Here is a 15,756-nt window from a genome sequence, read left to right on the forward strand (position 1 = left end):
TCCCTGTCTCCATACATTTCTTGTGCCATGCACAAATTGACGGACATGATGGTGGCTCCCTTCCATACTAAGTTCTGTAGTTTCACTGAGTCTGCCTATCCGATTTTGTTTTAATAAACCATGAGACACACTGCGACTTCTCTTCAGGGGTAGCCATTTTGTAGGGGTTCATTCTACATCACCTCTTTCACAAACAGGATCCTTGAAACACACAAATGCAGTGTGATAAAAAACTTTAATAAACACTAAATACAATAGAACAAATTAAATACAATTTCTAATCAATTGCATTTTTAATAAATTTTTGAAATGGTAGAGACTTTATGGACACCCTGTACATCAAGCAACTTGCAGCTGTAATTTCAACAAAAGTGACGCTACAAAGTATTAATGCTAATATTGCACACGCCACTTTTCAGGTTTTTATTTGTTAAAATTTTTTTTAAAATATCCAATAAATGTCGTTTCATTTCACGATTGTGTCCCACTTGTTGATTCTTGACAAAACAAATTAATAGTATCTCTTTGTTTGAAGCCTGAAATGTGGCAAAAGGTTGAAAAGTTCAAGGAGACCGAATACTTGCACAAGGCATTGTGTGTGTTTGTGTGTGTGTGTATATATATATATATATATATATATATATATATCTCCATTTTATTTGCCGCTTATCCTCACGAGGGTCGCGGGGAGTGCTGGAGCCTATCCCGGCTGTCAACGGGTAGGAGGCGGGGTACACCCTAAATTGGTTGCCACCCAATCGCAGGGCACATGGAGACAGACAACAGCCGCACTCACAATCACACCTCGGGGCGATTTAGAGTGTCCAAGTAACGTTGCATATTTTTTGGATGTGTGAGGAAACCGGAGTGCCTGGAGAACATGCAAACTCCACACAGGCAGGTCTGGGATTGAACCAGAGACCTCAGAACTGTGAGGCCAACACTTTCCAGCTGAGCCATGGTGCAGCCCTATATATATATATATATATATATTTTTTTTTTTTTTTTAGGTCATATGTGAAAACATAGGTGCACAGTTTATCGCATATACATACACACACACACATATATATATATATATACACACACACACACACATATATATATATATATATATATATATATATATATATATTGATTTTAATATTTCAAGATCACAGTAATCTTACAATATGTAACTACTTTTGGTTTCGCTGGGGTTTCTGTGCATGCCAGATGTCAAATCTGCCTGCTGACATGTCAAGTGCTGTCAAACATCTCTGATGAAAGGCGAATGATCACCAAAATGGCAAAAAGTTTGAAGAAAGAACATGAAAACTTTGCCTTTATAATCATAAGACATGATAGATGTTTTTGAGACAAATAACATACTCTGTGTGTAATTATGAGTGTACCCCTTTAAGAATGGAATGGGACAGGGTAAGGTTGACTCCGCATGAGTGTGAGCGTATGGAGCGGCTCGTTGTTTTGGAGCGGTCTGGTGCTACCCGAGTGTTAAAAAAAACTAAAAACCCAGCGGTAACTCCTTTTCCCTCATTCCAGAGGGCATTACAATGCACTTCAATCAAACACTTATAATTTACTTTCCCAATCCCCGCAGAGCCCCAACATAAGGATGAAAGAGCCGCATGCGCCTCTGGAGACGTGGGTTGCCGACCCCTGGTCTAGAGTTAGTGTTGGTGGGTGGTGGCAGGTGCCATGGACGGGTAATCGAGCAAAGCAGATTTGGGAATGAGCATCTTGTCAGCCTGGTAGAAGAAATGTCTTTTAGCCTGCTAGTTTTGGCCCAAAGGTTCTGCAATTTCCCACCTGATGATAACAGTCTGAAGAGGTAGTGGGATGGGTGAGTGGGGTCACCTGCGATCCTGGTGGCCTTGCAGGTGAGGCGGGTGTGACAAATGTACAGAAGGGAAGGAAGAGAGACACCGATGATCTTCTCAGCTGCTCTAGCGTGTGTTGCAGGATCTTGCGGCAGGAGGTGATGCAGGTGCTGTCCCACAATATGATGCTGCTGGAAAGGATGCTCTCCATTGTCCCTCTGTAGAAGGAAATCATAATGGGAGATGGGGATTTTGCTCTTTTCAATTTCCATAGGAAGGAGAGCTGGTGTTGAGCCTTTTTAACTAGTGCTGTGGTGTTAGTGGTCCAGGACAGGTCTGAAAACCTGACAAAGAGGTTGGAGCTGAATCTGGGTGTGCAAAGTAAAGAGGAGGGGGCTCAGCACACATCCTTGGAGAGCCATGTGGTCAGCATGATGGTGTTGGAGGTGTTACTAATAACCCAAACTGCCTTGGGTCTCCTTACCAGGAAGTCCAACAGCCAGTTGCACAGGGAGGTGTTGAGTCACAGCTGGTCCAGTTTGAGGATAAGTTGCTGGGGGATGATGGTGTTGAATGTTAAGATGAAGTTGATGAACAGCATTCTGAGGTGAGTTTTTGGTCTCCCAAGTGGGTCAGAGTAGTGTAGGGCAATGGAGATGGCATCATCTGTCAAGCAGTTGGACCGATACGCAAACTGGTAGGTATCCCGCGTGGGAGGTGCAGGACGATTTTAAGTGCTCCATGACTAGCTACTCAAAGCACTTCATAATGATGGGAGTGAGAGAAACCGGGCAGTGGTCATTGTAGCAGGAGGTAGATGTCTTCTTTGGGACCGGGATGATGGTGGTGGCAGGTTGGGATGGCGGCTTCGCTCAGTGAGATGCTCAAGATGTCTGTGAGGACATCTGTGGACCCATCGGCACAGTCTCTTAGAACACGGCCAGGAATGTCATCCTATCCAGAGGCTTTCTCTGCGTTGGTCGTTCTGAGTGATCGCTGCACACTGTCCGGAGACAGCAGCAGCACCCGGTCGCTGGGTGGCGGGGTATGGGTGTGGGGGGTCTTCTGTGCATGGGTGGTGTTGTCTGCCTCAAAATAAGACAAGAAATCATTGAGCTCATCCAGCAGAGAAAATAAGTTGTTGCAGGTCTGAGGGGGGGGAGCTTTTTGCCCATGATGGTCTGGATACCACGCGACAGGTTCCTAGTGTCGTTTCTATTACTGAACTGGTCGACAATCCTCCTGGAGTACTGTTTCTTTGCTTTTCCGCTGCCACATGGCAGGTTGGCCCTGGCTCTCCTTAAGCTCACCTTGTCCCCAGCTCTGAAAGCAGCATTCCGGGCCTTCAGGAGCCTGTGGATTTCCCCCGTTAGCCATTGCTTTTTATTAGCTCTGATGGAAATGGTTCTGGAGACTGTAATATCGTACATGCACTTCCTCATGTAGGCAGCAACGGTGTCTGTGTACTCTTGGAGGTTGGTGGTGATGTGGGTGGCTGCCTGTTTGAACATGCTCCAGTCTGTGGTGGTAAAACAGTCTATGAGTGCCTCTGCTAACCCCTCTGGCCACACCCAGATCTTCTTGGCTGGCTTTGTCACCTTAATCAATGGTCTGTATGCACTTATGTATGTCTGAGACTCCCAAGTGGAGGAGGGGGAGCACTTTGTAAGCTTTTTGAGTATGGGATGTTTTTTACTCCTTTGGGAAATTTAGCATGTCTTGGGGTTGGTGTGGTTAAAATCCCCCACCAGGATGAGGAATCCATCAGTGTGGGATGTCTGCTGCTCACTGTTAAGTCAGTGGAGTTCGTGTAGTGCCTCATTCCTGTTTTGGTTGAACTGGGAGGGATTTAAGATGAATGTCAGTAGTAAACCATTAAATTCCCTAAGCAGCTAAAAAAGTGAACAACTTGATGATCCAAGATGATGCCTACCTGCATGGTTGGCTCGGTACGGTGCTCCCTAGGATTGTTTATATTTTTGTGTTTTTCAGTCATCTCTGGATACAACTACACAAGGAATGGCTTGCTAACCATCAGAGAGTTTTTAATCAACTCCCAAATCACTGAGTCTTTTTTCTGAGTTACTCACTGGAGCACCGATGGAAACAACTTCTGTGGTCTACGGAGCATGGAAGGGAACATGAGGTGCTACAGAATCCAAGTAAAACTCCGCAGGAGAGGACAGAGATTGGCGCTCCCGTCAGTTAACCTACCAAATCTACACTCCCTTCCCAACAAAATAGACAAGGTTCATCTCCTGATAGGACCAGCAAAGGCTTTAGATGTTCCACCAGCCTGTGGTTCACCAAGACTTGGCTGTGAGAACGCAGTCCCAATGGAGCTATTACGACACCCAGCTTCCACATTCACCAGAGGGATTGCATCACGGAGCTGGTGGGGAAAACAAAAGGCGGTGGGATAGGCTTCTACAATACATCAATAAGAAATGGTCCACAGATGTCACACAACTCAGCACACTGCAGCCACTTTTGGAGTTCCTCTTCCTGAATTGTAAGCCTTTATACACACTGTGTGAATTCACCTCTTTCATTCTTGTCAGTGTCCACATTCTGCGTCAACCTAGTATGAATGCAGCACTGCTAATGCTTGGCTAACAAGTAAAGGAGATTTAGAAAAAACATCCAGACTTAACCATTGTTATCCTAGAATATTTTAACAATGCCAGACTCCACCACGAACTACCTAAATACAAATGGCACATAGACTGTCTGACCAAGAAAAAGAACACTTGGGACCATTGGTATACCACAATGAAAAAAAAAACACATATCGTGCCATTCCCCACGCTCCCCAAGGCTCCTCTGATCATTGCTTGATCTACTTAATACCTACATACAGGCAACAACTTAAACAACTTAAAGTTCTTAACTTAAAATTCTGGTGGTTTGGATCAACAATGTATCCAATAGGTCATGTAATATGTACTGTATCTTGACAATGTAATGTTAATCCTCTCTCATTTAACGGTGTTTTGAGAAGATTTTCATCAACAATTATGGTGAGTCACATGACCTACGTACGGGGATGTGACATATGAGGTGCCCCACCAAAGGTTAAATTACATGGGACACCATTCTGGCCAGCGCTGATTTCTCAGATTTATCCTCATCTGATGAAAACAGTGAGCTGTGGGGCTGTGAGTAAGCTCCGGGGAGCAGCGGGGCCGTGAGCGAGCTCCCCAGACCCTGGCGAGTCCGAGCGAGAACCTCAACATCTTAATTTCTGCCACCTCCAATTCTACTTCCTGTTGTTTCTTCAGTGCCACCGTCTCTAGTCCATACATCATGGCCGGCCTAACCAGTGTTTTGTAAACTTTGCCCTTCATCCGAACAGAGACTCTTCTGTCACATAACACACCGGACACCTTCCGCCAGCTTTTCCAACTTGCTTGGAATTGTTTGTTCACTTCCTTACCACACTCACAATCGCTCTGGATTGTTGACCCCAAGTATTTGAAGTCAGCCACCCTCGCTATCTCTTCTCCCTGTAGCCTCACTCTTCCCCCTCCACCCCTCTCAGTCACCCACAAAACACATTCTATTTTACTTCGGCTCATCTTCATTTCCTCTTCCCTGTTTTCACTGCATATCACAATATCATATGCGAACATCATGGTCCAAGGGGATTCCAGTCTAACCTCATCTGTCAGCCTATCCATTACCACTGCAAACAGGAAGGGGCTCAGAGCTGATCCCCGATGCAGTCCCACCTCCACCTTAAATTCTTCTGTCACACCTAAAGCACACCTCACCATTGTTCTGTTGCCATCATACATGTCCTGTACTATTCTAACATATTTCTCCGCCACATCAGACTTGCGCATGCATTACCACAGTTCCTCTCTTGGTACTCTGTCATAGGCTTTCTGTAGATCCACAAAGACACAATGTAGCTCCTTCTGACCTTCTCCCTACTTTTATACTAGCATGCTCAAGGGAAATAATGCACCTGTTGTACTCTTTCTCGGCATGAAACCATACTGTTGCTCGCAGATATTTACTTCTGTCGTGAGTCTAGCCTCAACTCCTCTTTCCCATATTTTTATTGTGTCCGGCCGATCGCGATGCAGTCTTGGTCGATCGTGGGACGGCTTGCCAGAAAAAACAAACAAAAAAAAGCCAATGTTCCATCTAAACTGCGCGCATGCACAATTGTGCACCGCTGATGCAGTCTCTTCGCAGATATTCTGTGTTGAGCGCAAAAAAAAAAAAATCTGATGCAAATTTAAAGTATAACATACAGCTATTCAGTTTGTGGCATTTTGCAATTTGATTAAATGAGTGAGGGATGACTGGTTGTTACATCCAGTGGCACAATTCACATACATACTGTAAAAAATGAAAAGAGTAAGCCACTGGTTTCTTTTAGGCGGCACACAGAACTTTCTCAAACAACGACCGCTGCTCCGCAACACACTCTGTTTCCTACTTTATCTTACAACCCCTTCCTCCCCGCACTTAAAGACGTACACTCATAATTACAAATGTTGCAGGACTTACGCAGCCCATCGATGTGTTTTATAATGACAGCGTCCACCACCGCTGCTTTAGTTCGCAGCAGTCTGGGCAATGTAGAGCAAAGACAAGCTAGACATCCCGCTTATGTTTACTTTCGATATTAGTGGCGAAAGTTAAAAAAAAAAAAAAGAAATGCTGTTGTTTTAAGATGCAACGACTGTCAGAGTATGTGAATAAAAAGAAGAAAAAGTGGTGAAACTGGATGAGATTTTCTTTTTTCCGAGTGGGAAAGGTCTGGTCTGTAGCCAAAGTTGAAAGTGTAGGATGAGGTGGTGTGTAATGTTATAATTCCACCTTGGCACAGCCTGATCCAGGATGAAAGCACAGACAATACGGTGTACAAAAGCCAATTCTGTATTTTAAATACACATATATATTTAGGGTTAATGTTAATAACAAAACATTGGGAGCATTGTCCCCGCCCTCCTCTGTCAGTAGCTTGCAAGAGGCTGCCTGCTTGAAAAGAAGATCTTGGGGTAATAAAAGTCTGGGTATTTTTTGGTGTAGCTCATCAACTTTATTCCTCCCTAATTCCCACAGCTCTGAACATCGCCCTTGTTCTTATAAATGAGAATTAGCACTTTTCCTCCATTCTTCAAGCATCTTTTCGCCCGCTAGTGTTCTGTTGAATAAGTTGGTCAAAAACTCCACAGCCATCTCTCCAAATTGCTTTCATACCTCCACCAGTATGTCATCAGGACCAACTGCCTTTCCATTTTTCATCCTTTGTAGTGCCCTTCTAACTTCCTCCTTACTAATCATTGACACTTCCTGGTCCTTCAATCGTGGCTCTTCTACTCTTCCTTCTCTCTCATTTTGTTCATTCATCAGTTTCTCAAAGTATTCTTTCCATCTATTCAGCACACTACTGGCAGCAGTCAACACATTCCCATCTCTGTCCTTAATCACCATTCCCTGCTCCTTCCCATCTCTATCCCTTTGTCTGGCCAACCTGTAGAGATCCTTTTCTCCTTCCTTCGTGTCCAACCTTGTGTACATGTCGTCATATGCCTCTTGTTTAGCCTTTGCCATGTTACCTTTACCCTACGTCACATCTCAATGTACTCCTTTCGCCTCTCCTCAGTCCTTTCAGTGTCCCACTTCTTCTTCGCTAATTTCTTTCCTTGTATGACTTCCCGTATTTTGGGACTCCACCACCAAGTCTCCTTATCCTCTTTCCTACCAGAAGACACACCAAGTACTCTCCTGCCTGTCTCTCTGATCATCTTGGCTGTAGTAGTCCAGTCTTCCAGAAGCTTCTCCTGTCCATCGAGAGCCTGTCTTACCCCTTTCTAAAAGGCTGCACATCGTCCACCACATGGTTCTCTGCTCTTCCTTTGTCTTCTTAATCTTCCTATTACACACCACCATCCTATGCTGTCGAGCTACACTGTTCCCTACCACTACCTTACATTCAGTAACCTCCTTCAGATTACATCATCTGCACAAAATATAATCCATCTGCGTGCTTCTACCTCCGCTCTTGTAGGTCACTCTATGTTCCTGGCTTTTCTGGAAATAAGTGTTCACTACAGACTTTTCCATCCTTTTTGCAAAGTCCACCACCATCTGTCCCTCAAAGTTCCTTTCCTGGATGCTGTACTTACCCATCACTTCTTTGTCACCCCTGTTTCCTTCACCAACATATCCATTACAATCTGCACCAATCACAACTCTCTCGCTGTCTGGGATGGTTAGAATGACTTCATCTAGTTCCTTCCAAAATTTCTCTTTCAACTCGAGGTCACATCCTACCTGTGGGGCATAGCCGCTAACCACATTATACATAACACCCTCAATTTCAAATTTCAGTCTCATCACTCAATCTGATAATCTTTTCACCTCCAAAACATTCTCAATTAGCTCTTCCTTTAAAATGATCCCTACTCCATTTCTCTTCCCATCTACTCTGTGGTAGGATAATTTAAACCCTGCTCCTAAACTTCTAGCCTTACTACCTTTCTATCTGCTCTCTTGGATGCACAATATATCAACCTTTCTCCTAATCATCATGTCAACCAATTCCTGATCTTTTCCTGTCATAGTCCCAACATTCAAAATCCCGACACTCAGTTGTAGGCTCTGTGCATTCCTCTTCTTCTTCTGACGATGAATCTGGTTTCTTTTTCTGTCTTCGACCCACACTAGCTGAATTTTGTTAACCCGGGCCACGACTGATCCGATATGGGATTCTTTAGATGAACGCTCATATTTGTTTGGAAGAGTTTTTACGCCGGATGCACTTCCTGACGCAACTCTCAGCATTTTTCTGGCTTGGGACCACTCTACAGATTGCACTGGTTTGTGTCCCCATAGGGCTGCATTTAAAAAAACATTGAGCTTTTAAATACTGTAAAATAGTAAGTTTCTTTCGGCTTGTCCCTTTCGGGGTCGCCACAGCGTGTCATCTCAGATGAACGCACATATGTTTGGCACAATTTTTACGCCGGATGCCCTTCCTGACGCAACCCTTCTCAGGCTGGAATTCTAAACTTTTGTCACATATTCATCTTTTGATCTTAAAACCAAATGTCTTCATCATACAAAAAAAAAAAAAATAAGCAAACAAACAAAAAAATTGATATTGCTTTTTCAATTCTTTTGGAGGGGACTCTGTGTGGCCCACCATGACTGAGCCTCAAACGGCTCAGGTTAAAAAAACAAAAAACAAAAAAAAGAACCGTTTTATTTGTATTAGCTGGGTACATAGAAAGTCAAACATATTAAACGTATCTGTCGAAGCATAAACTATAGACTATTCAACTTAATGTGCAATTGTTTCTATTTGTGAACGTCAAGCATCAACGGTATCCGGTAGATGTCAGTGCAGCAAAAGTGACGTCACACTTGGGGATAAAATACAGACTACGCCAACAGCTGGTTATTCTTCGACTTCCTACGGTACGGGACAGCGAGAGCGTTACTACTTTGTACGTTGTTTCAAAAACAAAGGTAGGAATTGAAGAATCATACGTCTTTTGTAATGTGTATTATACAACAGGGAGCTTCTATTGGCACCTGCGTTAACGGGGATTGTCTAATTTTCGTAATTTTCTATAGAAAGCTAGTTTTGTAGCTAACAAGCGGCTTGCGTTTCACTGGTTTAATGTTAATACAATGTTTACTCATATAAATCAGTCAGATCGAGAAGTATGATAAAATATGTTGGTTTTGTTAGATAGCTTGATAAACCCATTTTAACGTCTTTTTTGGTGTGTGTGTATGTGTGAGAGAGAGAGAGAGAGAGAGAGAGACCATTTGTCTGATGTTCTGGTTCAGTGGATGTTGATAGTAGCCATGTATTAAAGATCACATACGTCAAAACTCTTTGAAATTGACTACATGGTACCCATCGCATCTGTATGTCGTGGAGATAGGCTCGAAGACTTTGGTCGTTTTCTGTAATGTCGTTTTCCAATTTTTATGTGTAGGACATTTTCATTAAGACGGATGAAAACATAATACACAGCATTTTTTTTGGGTGTTCCATATCAAAGAGAATTTTAACGGAAAATTTTTATTTTTATTTGCGTATTTGGACGTTTGTTGCTTGAACGATTCAAGGTTTTCGACCATGCAGAAGGTTGTCGGCCATTTCGAATAGGGAACCGCCCAGCAGAGGTGCATTGCTGTAGTTTAGCATGGCTGCATTGACACTATGTGAACACTGTCAATACGTTTCCTCGGGTTAAGCGTTCTGAATTGTGTATGCATAAGAACTATGCGTTTTGGTGGTGGTTAGAAAATAATAAAATGGTACTTGGCTTTTTTTTTTTTTCTAGGTGGGGAATTTTACAATGAGCTTAGGCGATTCATGGTTCTGACTATTAGGGGTTCTCAATAGCCCATCAGAATGTCAAATTCCTATTCTTATCTGTTCATTCTTATCACATTCCGCCAGAAGTAGGCAGGAATGCACTACATTGACTCGGTTACATTTAATCAAGTAACATTTCAAGTAAGTGAAAAAAGTAGCTTTAATTAAGCATAATTTTTACTTTTACTCAAGTATTTATGTTAACAAGAAACCAGTTTTATTCCAATACACTGCTCGACTTTGCACTCAATACTGAACAATTAGTGTTCTGCTGGTAGACTTAATTGCTTACGTGGTGAATGCCAGTGAGACCTGAAAGGGTGTGATTGCCAATCACAGGGCATATAGAAACAATTTCCACAAAAATTCACACCTCAGGGCAATTTAGTCTTCAATCAACCTACCATGCATGCGATTGAGGAAAAACCCCACAGGCATGGGGAGAACAGGGAAACTCCACACAGATGTGGTCTGATTTTCAACCCGGGTCCTGAGAAAGGGTGATGTCCCAAGTAAATTCTCAAAAGGATACAAGAAAATAAATCAGTTGAGTTGTACAAATAGTTGGTCACATTAATGGTCGAAAAAGTTTTAAAATTATTTATCGTGGTAAAAATTCTTTGACACAAAAAACCTGGCATGTGGTGTGTTCAGGAAGTCATGGTTCATTGGGACCAGAACCACCCGCGAAAAGTGAAAAACCACAATGTATGTTCATGTGGGCGCCAGAATATTTAAAATATGTAAACAGTATTTGTACTTTGCATAGAGACAAGAGGTATTCAGTTAAATCTTTAATTATCAGTCTTTATCAATATAATATATACAGTTTAGAGGCCCCATAGCTCAGTGATTTAGAATATTGGTTTGGAAAACCAGGGGTCGTGAGTTCGTATCTCACTGGGGCATCTACTCCCCAAGAGGGGTTGTAAGGAAGGGCATCCGGCATAAAAACTGCCAAACAATATATATACAGTGTTATAAATGTAGACTCTTCTGCTGAAGGTGCTGGCAATGAAGAGGTTTTTTTTTTTAACTTTTGAAATTGGGAGTGTTATTTATTTTTTTGGGGTGTATGAGGTTCCCAGAATGTTTAAAATATGTCAACAGTACAGTATTTATATTTTGCACACTTGAGTCAAAAATTACAACAGTGTGTGTCGAGTTAAATGTCTAGAAAGCTTGATGCTGCACATTAACATTTTTATTGCAGTACGTAATTAACATTCCTCACTCAGAGAATCTTCTGGTGGAGGCGCTGTCGGTGTACATAACTTTTTTTTGTGTATGTGGGTATAAAAATATTTAAAATAACAGTACAGTACACATTTATACAAGGGTCATTCAATTAATAAGGTGAATTTTTCGCTATAAGGACTTCTAATACAGATAGCTTACTCCCCCCCAACATAATCTCCCTGCACTGTCTCACACTTTTTCCATATGTGCACAAGCTTTCATATTCCCTCAGCATAAAAACCTTTGGACTGATGTCTCAGCCAGTTGCTCACAACACTTTTGACTTCATTATCACTTTCAAACTTTGTACCTCTTGTGAATGCTTTCAAGGGACCAAACAGGAGAAAGTCTGAAGGGGCAAGTTCTGAGCTCTAAGGGGGATGAGTCAGCAGGTCCCCGCCCAGCTTGTTGACTGTCTGCACCGTCAGGGCTGCTGTGTGAGGCCTTGTGTTGTCATGATGCAAAATGACTCCTCCTGACTGATGACCCCTGCATTTGTGTTTTCTTTCTTGATCTGCCTCAGCAGTTCACAATAGTTGCCACTGTTCACAGTGGTTCCTTTCTCAAGGAATGAAATGGTGTTTGGACCTTGGATCACCTTCATCGTGGATTAGGGTTAGGGGACTGTGACTTCAACTTCTTCACTGGAGATCCTGTATGCTTCCACTCCATGGACTGCCGCTTGGACTCAGGTTCATAGTTCCAAATCCATGTCTCGTCACATGTGACTACCTTCTTCAGAAACTCAATACCATCTTACTTCTAACGGGAGAGACATTGCTGGGACAACTCGACCCTCCGCTGTTTGTGTTCTGCAGTAAGCGTCTTTGGCACCCACCAGCAGCTGACCTTCGAATAGCCAAAGTCATCCTGGAAAACTTTGTATGCTGTCCGAACAGATAAAGCTCGAAGTCCTTGCAATGTCATCCACTGTCACCCTTCTGTCAGACTGAATGAGGTCATTGAGTGATTCAATCACCTCCTGGAGGTCTCTTTTTCTGTAGACCTCCCAGGACTGTCTTCATCCTCAACACTGCTCTGTCCTTCTTTAAACATTTTAGCCGACTTGCAGACATTTTTTTGGCCGAAACGTGGGACCATACGCTGTTGACATTCTGCTATGAATTTCAAGTGGTTTGCACCCTTCAGCAACTTAATTATGTAACTGTTCAATCCAATTCTTGGTCGGCCATATTTTATTAATCGCCAAACTCTCATTAAAGTTTTTTCAAATCTGTTTGAAAGATGTCAACAGTAAGTATTATACTTTGCATTTTTAAGACAAACTTTCAACAGTACAAGGGTCTAGTTAAATCTTTGTTAAAACCTTGTGCTCCACAGTAACATTTTAATTGCAGTACGTATGTAATTAACATTCTTCTTCACTTGGAGAATCTTCTGTTGGAGATGCTGATGGGGTAACAGGTTTTTATCTTTGAGAAAAACATGGCAGATGGCTTTTTTTTTTTCTCCTTCAAAAGTCCCCTGTATAAGTACGTAACCCCGTCAACACCAATGTTAAGCTTGACAGCTCGTACCATATTGTTGTCAATGTTTTGTGCAAATTCTTCCTCCACATAACGACGAGCAGCATCGTTATCGATGGAGGAAGCCTCACCATACAGCATACATACATGCATATATTGCCAAAAAGCCTCTTCCTCGAACGGAGGAAGCCACACCATACAGCATACATACATGCATATATTGCCAAAAAGCCTCTTCCTCGAACGGGTCAGTCGCTCCTTGCAGCACTAGTGCTGGCTTGAGGTTTGTTAGCACTGTCTTCAAACTCTTCATCGTCGTCGCCGGGCAGGATTTGATCGTAAAGGGCTTCAGCCTTTGTTCTGATCATGTTGGTGTCCAAGTTCTCCACCCTTTTTCTGCAATCCGCTATCCACAAACCTTCCATTCGAACAATCCTCTTATTTCACAGTCTCCACACGTTTCGCTTTCTTCGTAAAACCGCTTCAATAACTTTTAAGGATTTTTGCCACATCCTTCATGTAGTGCACCATGGATTCATTCACATCATAATGGCGCTCTGCCTTCTTTGTTATCCAAAACTTTTACTTTTTCGCTGATCTTCCTCTTGCTCTTGGACACTTCGGAGGAAGCTTTCGCATCAACACAGCGCTATGGCGGTATTGTGAATGACCACGCAGATAGTCAACAGCATATAAAATGGAAAGGAAGGACAAAAGAAAGGGTGGAATGGAAGTGTCTGGGAGAGGCTTCAATGATGCACAGACAATCAGTTCACGTGATAAATCTATACATGCTCTCATTGCTTGATGTCACCCTGGGGACCAATCACGCGCTTTGTATCAATGTGTCCATCCATCTTCTACTGCTTCTTGGGCCCAGGTCTTGAGGGATGTAGCTTCAGCAGTGATAAGCAGACTTCCCTTTCCCCAGCCACTTTTCACAGCTCTTCCGTAGGCATCCCTCAACAGGGAGGCGTCCAGGAGGCATGCAAATCAGATACCCCAGCCACCTCATCTGGCATCTCTCAATGCAGAGCAGCAGCGGCTCGACACTGAGCCCCTCCCCGATGATAGAGTTTCTCACCCTATCTCTAAGGGAGGGCCCAGACACCCTGCGGAGGAAACTCATTTCGGCCACTTGTATCCGGGATCTTGTTCTTTCGGTCTCGACCCACATCTCATGCCCATAGGTGAGGGTTGGAATGTAGATCAATTGGTAAATTGAGAGCTTCGCCTTTCCACGTAGCTCCCTCTTTCCCACAACGAACCAATACAAAGTCTGCATCACTGCAGATGCTGCACCGATCTGCCTGTCAATCTCTCGCTCTATTCTTCCCTCACTTGTGCACAAGACCCCAAGATACTTGAACTCCTCCACTTGGAGGAGGATCGAATCCCGACCCGGAGAGGGCATGCCACCCTTTTCCGACTCAGGTGCATCGTCTCAGATGTCAGGTGCTTATTCTCATGCCAGCCACTCCACACTGCTGCAAACTGCTCCGGTGAGCGTTCGAGTTCATGGCTTGATAAAGCCAACAGAACCATATCATCTGCAAAGAGCAGAGATGCAATGCTCAGGTCACCAATCGGGACACCCTCTACGCCTCAGCTGTGCCAAGAGATTCTGTCCATAAAAGTTATGAACAAAATCGATGACAAAGGGAAAACATGGCGGAGTCCAACTCTCACCGGAAACCAGTCCGACTTATTGTTGGGAATGCGGACCAAAGTCTGACACCGGTTTTACGGAGACCGAACAGCCCATTTCAGGGGGTTCAGTACACCATACTCCTGAAGAATCCCCCCCACAGGACTCCCCGAGGTACACTGTCGAATGCCTTCTCAGTCTAAAAAACACATGTAGACTGGTCGGGCGAATTCCATGCACTCTCGAGGATCCTGCTGAGGGTGTACAGCTCGTCCACTGTTCTACAGGCAGGACCAAAACCACGTTGCTCCTGCTGAATATGAGATTTGACTTCCCGATGGACCCTCCTCTCCAGCACCCCTGAATAGACCTTACCAGGGAGGCTAAGGAGTGTGATTTCCCCCTTATAGTTCTTATAGCCACCAGCCAGTTAAGTTCACCGCTCCGCCCCTCTCTTCACCCGAGTGTCCCACACATGCGGTCGCAAATTCGATGACCCAACCATAAAGTTGATCATAAAACTCCTACCTAGGGTGTCTTGGTGCCAAGAGCACATGTGGACGCCCTTATGCCTGAGCATGGTGTTTATGTACTATCTGTGATGAGCACAGAAGTCCAGTATCAGAACACCAATCGGGTTCTGATCGTGATGTGGCGGGTTGAGCATCCTTCCCACTCATGCCCTTCCAAGTCTCACTGTCATTGCCCACATAGGCATTGAGAATGATTGAGTGCACCATTTCATTCCTTTTTTTTTTTTGGGTGGGGGTTGGGGGGTGGGGATGGTGGTGGGGAAAAAAACGCATAGCATTGAAGCCACAAAAAGTGAAGCGCGAAGTAGAAAGGGAACCCTATATACTGATTATATCCACTGCAGACTTGTATCTTTTTTTGTAACGTTATAGCGTTGTGCTGGAAGTAGAAATTGTATAAAGGCTTCTTTATAACTGCGCGTGGAGCCACCACACTGTCACTGTGGGTCTCCTGCGCGTTTGCCATTATACTTGAGTGCAACTGACATTCTCTGTTTTGAAATTGTACTACAGTTCAAGTCAGAGATGCCGTGATGGCTAGGACGCCACCAGGTCGGGTTTCCTCAGCACATTTTGGTCATTTCCGGTCGCCATTTTTAGCCCTGTAGCTCAGTGGTTAGAGCGTTGGTTTGGTAAACCAGGGGTCGGGAGTTCGTTTCCCACTGGGGCCTCC

General features: G+C 43.7%; 1 protein-coding gene across 4 annotated transcripts in view; it reads left to right on the forward strand.

The window, feature by feature from the left end:
* The first annotated feature begins 9,184 nt into the window (after positions 1-9,184).
* Positions 9,185-15,756, forward strand: part of sptan1 (spectrin alpha, non-erythrocytic 1) — a 158,017-nt gene continuing 151,445 nt past the window's right edge. For all 4 annotated transcript variants that reach the window (XM_061801913.1, XM_061801914.1, XM_061801915.1 and 1 more), the window contains exon 1: positions 9,185-9,311. The gene's annotated coding sequence lies outside the window, so the exon portion shown is untranslated. The remainder of the gene's footprint in view (positions 9,312-15,756) is intronic.

This window comes from Syngnathoides biaculeatus, chromosome 17 (assembly GCF_019802595.1).
Source record: "Syngnathoides biaculeatus isolate LvHL_M chromosome 17, ASM1980259v1, whole genome shotgun sequence".
Classification (NCBI taxonomy): domain Eukaryota; kingdom Metazoa; phylum Chordata; class Actinopteri; order Syngnathiformes; family Syngnathidae; genus Syngnathoides; species Syngnathoides biaculeatus.